This window comes from Leptonotus elevatus, chromosome 3, assembly GCF_054856555.1.
Source record: "Leptonotus elevatus isolate MCC_2025b chromosome 3, RoL_Lele_1.0, whole genome shotgun sequence".
NCBI lineage: Eukaryota > Metazoa > Chordata > Actinopteri > Syngnathiformes > Syngnathidae > Leptonotus > Leptonotus elevatus.
This window is the reverse complement of record NC_141241.1, coordinates 14,100,682-14,115,657: the sequence shown is the minus strand read 5'-3', so window position 1 is coordinate 14,115,657 and position 14,976 is coordinate 14,100,682. Positions and strand designations below refer to the sequence as shown.

Here is a 14,976-nt window from a genome sequence, read left to right as displayed (position 1 = left end):
GAGAAAAGAAACCTTTGCTCTGTTTAATGACAACTGTAAAGTGGAGGCAATCATGGGATGCCTCCCGTGACATTTCCCCCGGTTCCTGTTCGCTCCACTTATCTCAGACAAATGGCCGTGCCAGGCCGCTATCGAGATGAAGCGTTTTCCCCGAGTCATTACGTCTGTCACTGGGGCCATTTCCATATTGAAAAATCTAAAACAATAAATGACACCCAGGCCTTTAATAACTGTGAGGGAATCATATTTGGAAAATTGCATTGAAGCAATAACCTTTTCTCGCTGTAATTAGATGACAGAGGGGTCCTGGTTTTAATTAAGTCAGCAATTTATAGTCGCGCGGCCATACCTCAGTGTGCTGATTAGTATAGGAGGGATCACAGAACAGCGTTGGCTCAATTTGAGAAGATTTGATCAAGTAATTACTGCGTTATATGGCAAAGTCCCGCGCCGGGCCTCCGAGTCCAGGCCGGTGTGTCGACGCGGCGCTCCGTGAAGCGTGGCCCTTGCCGCCGTTACTCACGCTGCAAATACGTGGCCAGCAAGTGTCTGTCTGAATAGGTCTTCAAAGGAGGTCATCAATGGCGACATAATGTTTGAGGAGGTGTATTAAGGTGGAATTGTCATTGTCAGGCCCCCCGTTTGTCAAGCGGTGTGCATGGTTTTACGCCTCCTCTTAATTGATACCCCCCCTCCCCCGGTCAGTGTATTACGCTAACATTTGCACGAGGGGCCAGAACAGTTAAGGATGCTGTTTTAGTGCCGTGTTAATAAACGTGGCCATTTACTGTCAATTTATGTCCTGACAGGTCGTAATGAAGACCATGAAAAGAAGATTAGCTGGAGCTGTTGTGGTGGACCGTCTGGGGACGCGCCGTGATGAGACTGCTGGGACCGGCGCCTGTCGTGTGAGCTGGCAGTCCTCTGGCGGAATTCCGCCGCCGTGATCGACATTGATGTTGCGCTTTTCGGAGAGAACGGTGAATTTGTGCTGCATCTTTTGGGAATATGACATTTAGCACCTTGTGAGGACGCGTATCTGTAGCCGAAGATGACAATGGTGCACGGCAGTCCCCCCTTGACACATGATTACTGACATCAAACAGATGCTTGAGGTCCGTGTTTTCTAATTTCATTTGTTGGTCTTACTAAGCATGATAATGTCTTCACAAAAGTCCCCGTTTCATGCATGCACGGAAGAAAGAATTCCACTTGGAGAAAAGGTTAGGATCGCTATCTTAACTTAAAGTTCCTGAATATTTTGGGGGAAAAAATGGCCTGGAGCTGCCAATGTGGAGTAAATTGCAAAATATGCTCAACCTTATTACGTTTCAATGTACTTATATATATCATAATATGTTTGAACACACATGCTAAAAACTTAGCATTTTTATTATTTTTATGGGAAAAGATGTCGAACGCAAATCATGCACTGCAGACGTCATAAGAAATCATAAAAATTAACTCATTCACTGCCATTGACGGCTATATACGTCAAAAATTAATTTTAACTATTTCTATTAGTTAAACATTTTGTCCCACTTTTGTTAACAAGAGTATGAAAACCTAGAAAACTAATTTGATTGTACATTTAGAACAGATGTAAAATTTGTGATTAATCGTGAGTTAACTAGTGAAGTCATGCGATTAATTCTGATTAAGAAATTTAATCGCCTGATGCCCCTAATTTTTAATAAACTTTTATTTTTTTAAGAATAAGAAAAGATTATTAAAAATAATAATAATAATAATTAAAATTACTTCATTTTTTTTTTAAAGAAGTAGAAGAAAAGATTATTAAAAATTAGGGGTGTCAGGCGATAAAAAAAATTCATCACATGACTTCACTAGTTAACTCACGATTAATCACAAATTTTATATCTGTTCTAAATGTACAATATTTTTTTCCAGGTTTTCATACTCTTGTTAACAAAAGTGGAAAAAAAAATGTTAAAGTAATAGAAATAGTTCAAATGAATTTTTGACGTCTATAGCCGTCAATGGCAGTGAATGAATTAAAGATAAGCAATGTCTACTTATTACGCTGCAACGAATTGACTGTAGAATTTAAAAGAAATAACTGGTAAAAAAAAGTTGCCAGCTAATTCTTGTAAAATCTCATTTAATTACTGTGAAAGTCTATTACAGTATATTACTATATATATATATATATATATATATATATATATATATATATATATATATATATATATATATATTTTACAAGTGTTTACTGTATGTGTAATGTTCATTAAACCTAATATATTCACTTTGGATTAACTTAATTCAATCGTGTGTTACCAATTGAAGCAATTTTTTTAAAAAGTTGGTTCAACAATTCTCTTTATAGATATACCCGCCAAAATCCCACAGTCTTTACAGCAATTACATGTAATCTACATATATACATGGCAAAACATAGTTGCTGTAAAATTTACCGCTAATTGTACAGAAAATGACTATACTTTGTTTTCACCCATAATGCACTTTGCTTACCCATAATGCATTGCGGTATGCAGTTAAATACTGTAAAATAAAAAAACAAGATAATGCTATAATATTTTACTGTAGAGCTAAAAAAAAAACCTGTGTTTTTTATTATTATTATTTTGTATTTATACATGTGCAAGTCAATTGCCAATTCCGAATTTCGGTGAAAACAAACGGCGTATTTGTATTGCCTGTGACTAGCATACGAACCAGGCAGTTTGTTATAGTAGTCAAAATAAATAAAATAATCCTCACAAATCAAATTACAACGATCCAAAGTCCAATGCTTTTCAATGAGCTTCCTTTCACTGAGTCAATGCTGCATTCAAGGAATGTGGGAAGTCGGATTGCCCCACTCCCGACCTCAAAGCGTTCGAGGCAAATGTAAACAAAGATGGCTGATTGCAATAAATTGTTTGTTGTTTTGGTTAACGCAGTCAGTCCAAATTACTTTGAGTTACATGAAGTTGCTTACTTTGAATAACCAGGTTAATGTCATAATAAAAAAAGATAATAAATAATTCTGTAAATTATGATTTGCCATTCACGGTCTGTGTCGCTGTTGTCGACTTCCTTCCTCGTGTCCTTGAATGCAGCATTTGACCGCCATTTTGACTTGTGACGTAAGCTTGTTAATAGAGATGGGAATCTTTGAATGTCACACGATTCAATTCCGATTTTTGGGCCTGCGATTCGATTAAGAATCGATTTTCAATTAAGAAATATTTTTGATTCAAAATGATTTGATTGACAATGATTTTTGCTTCAATTTTAAAGATGTTCAATGAATCGTAATGATCTACTCCAGTCTGACTCGCTAATGCTAATTAGCGTGCTATTCGCGGCACTTTTATCACTCAAAAGAACGGCTCTACGCTGCAAAAAAACTACTTTTATTGGAATAACTTGATCGTGACTTTTTCCTTTTTATCTCTAATGTGGCTACAACTTGACAGTGTATTAGACTGCGTGGAACCACACTGCCCCTAAGTGGCCAAATCAGGTACAACATGAACAGTGCTCCCAATAAAGGCACACACAAACAAAGGGAAGACAGTATAAAATAATTTAAATAAAATCGATTTTGGGACATTTAAAATCGATTTTGAATTGTACTAAATGAGAATCGCGATTCTTATGAGAATCGATTTTTTGGCACACCCCTACTTGTCAATACCCTGTGGCGTTATGGGAAAAGATGCCCAACAAAAATCCGGCATCATAAAAATTAGGAATAAACAATGTTTACTTACTTATTTTTCAAATATATTGGTATAGTGTAGGCCAAATGCTAGGAAAATAGCTTTTTTTTTTTTTTTTTTTACTTGTGCATGCTGTGGCATTATGGGAAAAAAACGTTTTTAGCAATTACCCTCCAAGTAGCACCCTTGTTGTCTGTCCTGTATGAGTAGTCATGGTCAGCAAACTGCCAAACACAATGTCAAATATGTGTTGAAAAGCTTCCACCTGGTTGCGATCAGAGTGGAAACGCATGAAGGCCCCCCCGCAAGACTTCAATCTGAAATGTAAATCCCAGAGGCCTATTGGGAGAATGAGGTTAATTAATCCCAGAGGACAAATGAGTGAGCAAGGGGCTCCTCAGCCCCCAAGATCTCCCCTCCATAAAGGTCACACTTCACAGTAGGAACAGCGCATGTGTTGGCCCTCTGTGAACTTCTCATCTCTCCCCTCAAAACATCCAATTGGATCTCTTCTTTCAAACAGTGGGACCGCCTCGCCCCAGAACAAGCCCTGGGACGTGCTCGGACATTAAGTGCTAATACTAAACGTCGTACCAAAGGATGGGAATCAGGATCAGATTCCGTGACAAGATGCCCTCTGAGGCTAAAGAATCTGGTGCGAAATCTCCGCTGCTGGCTTTTCATCGTTTGTGTTCTGATGCTAGATTCTGTCGGTTTGACTTGTGTGTGCTGTCAAACGATTAAATTTTTTTAACTAACTCATTCGCTGCCATTGACGGCTATTGACGTCAAAAATTCATTTGAACTATTTCTATTAGTTTAACATTTTTTTCCACTTTTGTGAACAAAAGTATGAAAACCTAGATTTTTTATTTTTATTGTACATTTAGAACAGATATCAAATTTATGATTAATCGTGAGTTAACTATTGAAGTCATGCGCTTGATTACAATTACAAATTGGGAGCGTCAGGCAATTAAAATCGTAATTAATTGCATGACTTTACGAGTTAACTCATGATTAATCGCAAATGTTATATCTGTTCTAAATGTAGAATAAAAAATCTAGGTTTTCATACTCTTGTTAACAAAAGTGGAAAAAAATGTTAAACTAATCGAAATAGTTCAAATTAATGTTTGACGTCTTTAACCGTCAATGGCAGTGAATGAGTTAATTGATCTGTAATTAATCGCGATTATTTTTCATTAATTAATTGCAAAACTTTTTAATTAATCACGATGAATCCATTTTTTTAAACTTCTGCTTCTACTTTTGTTTTCAAAGATAGTAACATATATTTATTTATTTACTTTTTTTTTTTTTTAAACTTTATTTCAAACAAATGACAATACAACAAAAGAACATAATTTGACAATTGTGTCAAAAAACAAACAACAAACAGAGACATTTAACCAAGCTATTCCACAAGACAAGTAAGTGAAATATAACTATTTTCGTACTTCCTGAATAATAATAATGACTATACCAAAAAAACTAATTCACAAAAGAAAATAATTACTGTTCGAAATGGAATAGGATGAAGCAACTGCGTATCGAGTCCTATCCCCATTTACTTGAGTAAAATCGTAGAATTAATGTAAAATCATCAAATAGAAAGTATATTTATCATCAAAGACTGTTCTGATAGTTTTCTTTGGTCCTTGAATAGAATACTTCTGTAAAATACAGCTGTTAAAACAAAACGATCAAAGTGGACTCAGCTTCTTTTTTTTTTCTCATTGAAACGATTCTCAGAACTTCTCGCTTACAGGTTTAGTTTTGCTCATGAGCACTGCAAATAAGAAAGTAAAACTAGTCCATGTTCATCTCCTTGCAAATTTGGCTGCACACTGCTTTAACTGAGTTTTTTTCTTAAATCTCTTTATCCCCAGAGTTAACGCTTTCATTTTGACAGCCCTACCTAAAAAGGTGATCATCTTAGCTCTCGAGCTAAGTGTTGCTGAAGCCCTTTTCACACTGCATTTAGCAAACCCATTCATTGTGTATGTGGTGTGGGACAGGGACCACGGAATGGAGCATTGCTGGGCGAGTGCAGTGTGAAAAGGGCCAATTCCGTGACGCATCTGAAACCCCCCGGCTACCTGAGGTCCTTCCACCTCTCAAAGGCAATTTAACATGGAGAGTCTCTACCGAGATGCCATTGAGCAAGGCAGTTAAGCACACTGTAAAGTGGCCCTGTGTGTTACTATTAACTGTGATGCATTTCATAATACTCCTCGTGAAATATTGTTACATAATCATGACTGACAAGCGATGACACACGTTTCAAGATATAAACGTCAGCGTTAAATGCCTCCATGTAACATCTGATGCGCGATTCTGCCTCCATCCCGTAGACGGGACGCAGAGGCGGTTTTGGCTGCCGAGCGAGTTCCTCCCATGGGTTGCCACGCGGCTTCTGTCCGCCCCCCCACCTCCTCCTCTCCCTCTGCAGCTGGAGCTAGCAGGGCCAGATGCTACATGGCTGCACCACCCTCTGTCGCCCCTTCCCTCTTCCAGGAGGACGGCGCCCAGAGAGGAGGATGACAAACGCCTCTGCCTCCTCTTACTGACGGATTTGGACGACCTGACTCCAGCCCCGCTCTGTTCCAACCGCCAGCGCAAGATGTTGACTTAATGGAAAAGGGGTTTGGCTGTTGATGGGCCCATATGCGTTTGTGTTGGGGAAATATGGCAGGCCAGCGTGTCTGTGTATCACTGTGTATCCGGTGCGCCCAATAGCATCGCCAGTGTGTCTTGTGTGTGTTTTCACGTAGCCCCAGACTGCCTCCATCCATCACGCCGTGGCGCACTGGCAGAGAGCGGGACTCAGACAGCTTCACTAACACACGGTCAGTTAAATTGCCTGTTAAATTGTCTGGGTCTGTCGCTATCTTAGGTGTAGGTAAAAAAAAAAAAAACGCTGCACTTAACGGCGGGAATTGACAAGTAAATGTCAGTCAAAGAGGTGAGCGAGGGCAACATTACCATAGAAAATAATGCAAAAGGATGATGCCAAGGCTATTTGGAAGCATAATATTTAGCTTTATTTCATCTTGGTGATTTCGTCCTATTATAATGTCATTCCTCAAAAAGATATACACAAAGCTGAGGGCGAACTGCAGCGTATTCATCACCCGTCACTTTGCTCCCGTAATAATTAAAAAGATGATTTCAGTGCAGCCCGTGTGACATTTCTGCCTATGCAACCAGATGGAAAATTAAGACTCATTCTTTTAACATTACAGTTAATGGCCGGATTCCCCTCGTGTACCAGCGGAACCACGATTTGAAGGACAGTAACCCCTGGAAGGCGGGAAGTTAGTCAGCCTCATCTTATTATTAACACGAGTAATAATAAAAACAATCTTTAAAGAATTTGAGCCAACCTCACAATCAGTTTAATTATTCTAATAATTCTAATTACACTGGATAGAAGCGTTTAAATCCAATCCAAACATATGCAAAATTACCAGAAACAACTTTGAGATTTTTTTTTTCCCTCACACATATTTCTAAAGACAGCAGTCATGCATTATTAATAGTAATTTTTGTATAAATATTCCAAAATGACTTCATCTGGCTCGGTCGTGAATTAAAAACCTGTTCACAAGTTCATGTTTACGTCAAACTGATTAGAATTCACTCAAAGTGCAGAAAATCGAAGGCTGTCATTTATGTATTTATTTCATATTTATTTGTCAGAACATTTGTATGATACACAGCACACATTCACATTTATGCCCTCTCAAAGAGCCCTATTAAGACCTTGAATAAATTCTGCCTGCAACATAAACTCAGTCATCTTTTCCTCCTTTGACATGACAGGCAGCATAAAATTAAAACTTTGTAAATATGAAACCTTTTAACTATTAAATGTGACCTTTGGTCCAGAATGGGTTCGAATTTTTTTTTTCTCCAGATGAGACTTTCTAATGTTGATTTTTTTTTTAGGGTACATTTCCTAATTTCCAGTTCCTTTATAAAGTTAAGATTGTAGCTGTATGTAACAAAAAAAACTTGTAACTAATCCAGTAAAAACATTCAACCTTAATATGTCATCATTTAAATCAATACACATAAAATGCAAGGTAATTTTTCTTCTCCCGTTCATAGTGTTGGAGATATCCAGTTAGCCGCTAGGGGGCAGAAAAGCTCCATTGATCGCAACCGGCGCAGCTTGTGTTTGGACCAGACAATTGCTTTTCTCTCTCCCTAATGTCTGAGGATGATTTAGCAAAATTTAAGTACAGCACTATAAATTAATTCAGTTTTCTGCTTTTAACAACCTGTTAATTAATTAAACATGGCCTTCCAAATTATGATCTTAATTAATTACGTCGTCTTTTTGTTATAATAATTCAAGAAACGCAAATATCTAACACTGTAAAAAACGAACACTACAAATAACAGAAAGCCAGTTGCTCCGCATTATTTTCTCACTGGTTGTCAATTGAACCCGCATAAAATGTTTATTTTCAACATTACTTCATTCAACCTCCGTTTCTGTGCGGTTGTCTGTGACAGATAGTGAATATGTTTGGTGGATCTTTTCATGATGTGTCGAGGTTAAGAAGCCAAAGTGCAACCTCCTTGGTGGCTGAGCAGGAAGGAAACTTTGCGGGGGTTTCTGGCTTAAACGTCCCCCCATCTGCTCAACCATCTGAAGAAAATCTTTCAAAATGTTACAATGGGGCCAATGTTTTGTCACGGCGTTATAGTTTTAATGCATATGCTATTTGCATTTGGTACGCATTAGCACTATAGCATATATGGGGGGTGGGGGGTGGGGGGTCCCAAATATGGTTTGAAGTCATCCTCATGCCTACGGTGGAGTTTGCAACTATTAAGTGTTTCACCAAAGGTAAACAGACATGAAACTTTTCTGCCGCTATGGTCTGACAACGTCCTTATGGGGGCCTCATGTCGGACCAGTGCGCAGGAATTACATTAATGCGGGGTGACCGGGGCCCTTTCATGCGACAATACCCCCCCCCCCCCCAACAGCTGTCCCAAAATCAATACACGTCAGAGAAATATGAAAACAAACAAATCTACACTGCTCCCTTCCTCGACAAATGTACTTGAGGTTGGAAATGAAGGGTTAAGTCATCAACTTGAACTTGGCACCTCATCAATGTGTGGAATTTACGGGGGAGGATTAAGGTCACACTGGAAAGTGAAAGTTGGAATAAAACTTCAAGACAGATTGAAAAGCACAAGGATGAAGTCAAAATATCATGTGAATATGAAAGTTGCAATTTAACAAGGAAAGGGTCCTAAAGGATAAAGTTGTGCAAGTAATGATATAAATAAGATTTAACAACTTAGTTAATAGCATACCTTAATTACAAAAAAAAGTTGTGATTTAATGAGTTAGAAGTCATAATTCTACAATTAAATCATAATTTAACAAGACAAAAGTCGTAATTATTAATGAAGTGGTGAAACAATTGTAATTCTTGCAAGTATATTTGTATTTTATGCAACCAAAATTAAAATTGTATGATATTTAAGTTATAGTGTTCCAACAACAAGTTGTAATTAGTAGGGATATTTGAAATATAAAAATAAAGTGGTCATATGTCAGTAGTCGCAATTCTTACAAGTATGTTACAAAGTCGTAGAGTTATGAGAAAAAATGTTGCTGGATTTCAGCCGCTAACTTTATTCTTGAAGTTTTATCATAAAAACTTGGGAAAACAAAACATGGATAGCACATTATATTAACTATATTCTTGTAAAATTACATGATTTTTTTTTATATTTCAACTTTATTCTTGTAACATTATGACTGAAAACTTTTTTCTCGCTCATAGTTACAACTTTTTCATCACGTTACAATTTTAATCTTGTACCATATATACGACTCAATTATTGTAATATTATGACTTTATTGTCGTAACATTACATATTTTTCGTCGGACTTTACTGCACACTTTACAATTTTATTCTTGTAACATTACGTACAAATCAATTCTTGTAACGTAATGACTTCATTGTCATGACATGATACATTTCTCAGGACATTTTTTCGCTTATAGTTAGGACTTTTTCCTCATGTTACAATTTTATACTTGTAACATTACAACTTTGCCATGACATGACACATTTCTTACGATTTTTTTTCACTCATAGTTACGACTTTTCTGCACACGTTACAATTGTATTCTTGTAACATTACATGACTTTTTCTCGTACATTACAACTTTATTCTTGTAACATTGTGACTTTGCCGTAACATGACACTTTTCTTACGATTTTTTTCACTCATTGTTACAACTTTTCTTTACGTTACGATTTCATTCTTGTAACCTTACAACTTTGTCAAAACATGCCGACTTTCTAATGACTTTTTTTCACTCGCATTTACGAATTTTTCCTCACATGTTGCAATTTTATTCTTGCAAAATTACAACTTTGTTGTAACATTACACTTTTCTTATGACTTTTTTCCATTCGCCTTTTTCGTCATGCGTTAGGCTAGGCATATTACAATTTTAATATTACAAAAAACATGACAACTTTCTTACGACATTTTTCCACTTATAATTACGACTTTTTTCTCTTACGTTACAATTTTATTCTTGTAACATTACAACTTTGCTGTAACATGATGGCATTCTTACAACTTTTATCTACTGGTAATTATTTTATTTTTTGTACCCCTCAGGTTACAATTTTTCTCTTGTAACATTAGGACTTTGTCCTAACATGATTCCTTGCAATCTTTTTTACATTACAACTTTCTTCTTGTAACATTACAACTTTGTAGTAACATGACTTTCTCCTAACTTTTTTTTTTCCTCACCCACAATTTTACTTATTTTCATGGTTAATACAGGAATGAGCCTACTCATGATGCCTTTGTCTCATTTTGCATATGTCTATAAAATAAAACCTCACAGCATCATTATAGAATATTCCCATATGCATAAAAAGAGGATGAAGGGGGTGGGTGTAGGGGGAGGGGGGGGGGGGTTCTGTTCTGCACCGGCACAAGCAAGAGAGAGAAGCTCTGCATCTGTTGGCTCCAATGTTGGTCTTAATTACTGGCCTTCATGTTCTCCGTGGCCCTCAACCGTCTTTAATTAAAACCTTGATTAGGGGGGAGGAGGTCCCGGGCAAGACTATTGCCAGATGGGTTTCCAGCAATCATAATAAAGACTTTATCCGCTGATGCTGCCTGCCTGTGCGCGCCATATCAAAGCGCAGCGTAAAAGGGAAGCTGTTAATTACGACGGCAATTGCTTGTCTAATTAATGTTCGTCTGTGATTAGATTTAGAAGTATATACAGTCTGTGTGCACTTGCTATAGACTTTACGCTGTATATCGGCTGGGTGTGCGCACGGCGGGGTGCAGATCAATAGTGAGGCAATGACCCGGAAATGTATATCTTTTCAAGAAAAGTCCTCCGCACTAAGATCGAGGTGAACTACATCATGTTGGCCAACAGAAATGTGAGTGAGATTTTAGCACCCCCACCCCCAGACCCATTCCCCTTGGGATCGCCGTTTTTAAAGAGGTCAAACTTATGTCACATTTTACGACTAATAGTGTCCGAACCTCCGCAGCTTTCATTTATTCACAAACACAACAAGGCGACGCGCGCAGAAATAATGCGTCATGACGCGAGTCCGGATCGGCCACATTACGAATATGAACGTGGACAAATAGGACTGAGAAACACCGTGAATATTCAAGACATAGAAACTTGCAACTAACAATCAGTTCAATTATCCTCAAGATATTTACTTCACCATCGGCTTTGTCGTCCAATGGGAGGCGACGGGAGAGGGCGGGAGGAATGAGCGATTTCTTGCTGCATGCACTATGTGCGTCCATTTTCCACACGGTTTGTCGTCGTTATTGCCTGATTTAGTGTGGTGCTTTTACGCCGCCCAGTTTTTTTTCCCCCTCCCTGCGCGCGTAGCCGCGCTGCATTTATACGTATCACACAGATGTGTGCTCACGTTGTCACATTCTTTTAAAGACCGCCTGCAAGTAATCATTTGTACTTGTTTGTAGTGTTACGCACGAAAATAATAGCTGGCTGCGACGGCACATAATAAACGCCCCTTTTTGCGGTTTTGTGCGTGAAAATTGGTTTATTTTAACGTGACATAAACACGCACATGATTAAAAAAAAAATACACATCTAATCCTGCATTCCTCTTCTTTCTCTAGTTTATGCTGAAAATGACTGATTTGGCCCGTGCTGGAATTACCCAAACTTTTTTTTATATATATATATATATATATATATATATATATATATATATATATATATATATATATATATATATATATGAAATTGCCTGATAGCTTACAGTATGTCGTCCATATTCTTCAACTTTTGCAGTTTTTCTCACTAAAATGCGATTTTGAGTGACAGTACTCTTATAGAGTGCGCTTTAAGTCACAGAAAAGTGCCCAAGAATGTGCAGGTATACACATTAGTGGAATGATGACTATTTTCACGCCCCATCCAATCAGGGAGGGGGGGGGGGGAGTATAGAGTGAGATCTTTACAAATGCCATCTGGTCACCTGTCGCGCTGTGCTTGTTGAATCGTGTGGAATTGAACTACCATGCCTTTTATTTAACCATAATGCCCATCATAGTGTGCAACATGAAAGCCGCGCTGCAATATCCATATGCTCATAAATTTTCCTTTTGCAATTTGTACAAGATCAAATGCAAATTGTAATATATACATTTCAAGCCAGTATCGTGCAACCTGTGCCCGGGGGATAGTGCATCAGGAGCAACACTACCATAGCGCGTGTTGGCTATATCGCACACCATGAATTACACACAAGAATGAGCACCCTCAGCTTTATTCACTAAAGTCATCCAGCTCGAGTAATAGGGGGAAGCCCCTCCGTGCAGGGCAAGCTCCAAGCTTCTGACAGGTGACTTACACGTGGCTAAAAAAGACGCTAAAGGGGTCAAAACATTAAGTACATCTGTAGGATTTAATGAGATTTAAAAAAAAACAAAAAACAACAACAACAATGTTCTTGTTCGAGTCTCACATGTTTACATTATTTTATAAGAGTATTAAAATCGAAATAATAGAACATATCAGTATATGTCAAATATTATTTAATTGGCATTTTGGACTTGAATTAGTTCATTTGTTCATTGGAAAATTAGCTTGACAAAATTTGACTGGTCAACAGGTACTTGATTAAGAAGTCTGTTGGTATTTTCTGTCCAAATGAAGGTTGTATTTGAGTGCAGTTGTTATAGAGGCTCAATGTGACGGTGCCAACGCCCTTTAGCTGACGCGCAATTTAGCTCGCCGCGCGTAATTAAGCAGAGCGCAGTGCTGCGTAGCACTTTTGTTTTTTGAAAGGCTCAATACGCTTCCATTAAACGTTATTAAAGCGCGTTGAGTGACAAGCTCCCATTTGTCTTGTCAGGACATCTGACAAGCTCGTTAGCTCCCATTTTCCCCTGTCAAGTCACGGCGCAACACGGACACTGACTTCTTCAGCAACGAGTGGCCACCGAGAGTGGGAAAAAAAAGAAGAAAAAACAGGGGGTGGGGTTATCACAATCAGATGCAATCTGACGTGGCAGGTGTCACTCACGCTTTTGTTTAATCCAGATCTGTCAATCTTTAATCTCATTTCAAGGGTCAGGGATTTACTGTTTGAGCTCGTGCGCGCATCAGAGGCGTCGCCCATTTGGAATTGTTACGCATATAGCTTACATGTGAATAAAATAAGGAGATCTTGTTATTTTTAGGGGGTAAAAGAAATGAGGAGGTGGGGGTAACACTTAATGGCATGGCATCTTTCCGCTCGCTGCACTTTCAGATGCAATCGTAGATCGAAGTCAGCCTTGTCACGTTGAGCCAAAGTGAATTCCTAACATCCAGGACGTGGCTGTCGACTCCGGACAAATTGCATCCAATCACCCCGGGGGAATTCGGCTAATGTCTCCATCCAGGGCCGCGGGAGCGGGGAGGGGAAACAAATCAAACCGCACACTGCAGAGCGTGGAGGGGCTTATTAAAACATTTCACACACGGGTGGGGGTGGGGTGTGGGGGGGGGGGGTAGTCATGGTGTGTGTGTGTGTGTGCAGGAGGTAATTAGGTTATACACACTCTGGACACTGTCTTAAATTGAATATATTAGTGGAGCACATTATACTGTTGTTGTGCAGCAACAGGCCTGCAAAGCCAAAGACTACTTTTTATTTATTTATTTATTTTTTAGCGAATAACAGCACTCGAATGCAATTAAATGACCAGTTATATCGTTCACCTGCTAATGTGTTGTCAGTGTGTTCAGTAGAACTTTAAGATTGAATTCCAAGTTGTTCTAATTTCAAAGTCATTCCTAAATAAGAAGTCATTTCATAATTTGTTTCAGGCTCGAATTGTCGAAAACTTTAACTTTATAGGCAAGTTAACATAATTAATTAAAAAGTTAGATGCTCAACAGAAACTTGAGCATCTTAACTTCTGTCTTTTTAAATGGAGAAACAACACTCACTTAAATTAAATATGTTTTATAACCTAATGGGCTATTGTAATAAGTGGCATCTTGTTAAAATCAATATGACAATTGATATTGTGCTTATGGTAGCCAGAAATCTTTCTTGCACGTTCTATTTACATTTGTCATTGCTGCTGCTGCTACTGTGACAAACAAAAAACCCCAAAGAAGAAACAAAACACTCTTATAATCCGTGAGACGTTTGTTAGGCGAAGTCTCGCGAGATTTGCTGACGTTTCGGGGGACCGGGGCTTGTTGTATCACGGGTAAGTTGTCACATTGCAATTTTCTTCTCCACCAGAGGGCGCAAAAAAATGGAATACTAGTTTTCTTCGTATAAATGGTCAGGGGTTGTGTACTGTCTGAGAACATTGTGAGCTGAGATGAGGGCTAGTTATCTGTTTTGCACAACCCAAAGTAAAACATTTAAATTTCATATATTTTGAAACAGGTGTCGTACATTCTAGCAGCAAAACAGGTGGACTTGTTAACAGAGAGATTCAGGCATCTAGTCATGCATCAGTCACTGCTCTGTTTTAAGCTAACTTTAAACTAGAGCAAGTATTAGCCAACATGATAGTTTGGGGCAACTTGTCTCAGTCATTTTGGGGTTTGTTGTCACATACGCAAAGAATGGGCCAATGAAAAATGTTCCTCTGGCAACTCGGTTTAAGTATGCCAGAATTGTTCTCCAAATGATGAGTCTGAAGAGTGAGGAAATTAATTTGCCATGTTCTTTTTCATTCTTTACAAATTTATTTTCCAGTTGT

General features: G+C 38.2%; 1 pseudogene; it reads left to right on the top strand.

The window, feature by feature from the left end:
• The first annotated feature begins 434 nt into the window (after positions 1-434).
• Positions 435-12,668, top strand: LOC147177037 (uncharacterized; annotated as a pseudogene).
• The last annotated feature ends 2,308 nt before the right edge of the window (positions 12,669-14,976 follow it).